Consider the following 203-nt stretch of genomic DNA (forward strand, 5'->3'; position numbering starts at 1 on the left):
GTAAAATATCGAATGTCAACTGAAAAAAAAAGCAAAATTTCCCAAAAAGTTCTCAAGGGCAGAGGAAACGAGACCAGAAAAGACCGGGATTCCTTTATGTAAACAGCGGCTCCGAAATCACAATACACATTGCCCGGGTGCAAGATAATTTCGTGGCTGAGGCGACTTCTGGATTTTATATAATGCTTTTGTACGGTTGTATG

This window comes from Penaeus monodon, chromosome 28 (assembly GCF_015228065.2).
Source record: "Penaeus monodon isolate SGIC_2016 chromosome 28, NSTDA_Pmon_1, whole genome shotgun sequence".
Taxonomy (NCBI): Eukaryota; Metazoa; Arthropoda; class Malacostraca; order Decapoda; family Penaeidae; genus Penaeus; species Penaeus monodon.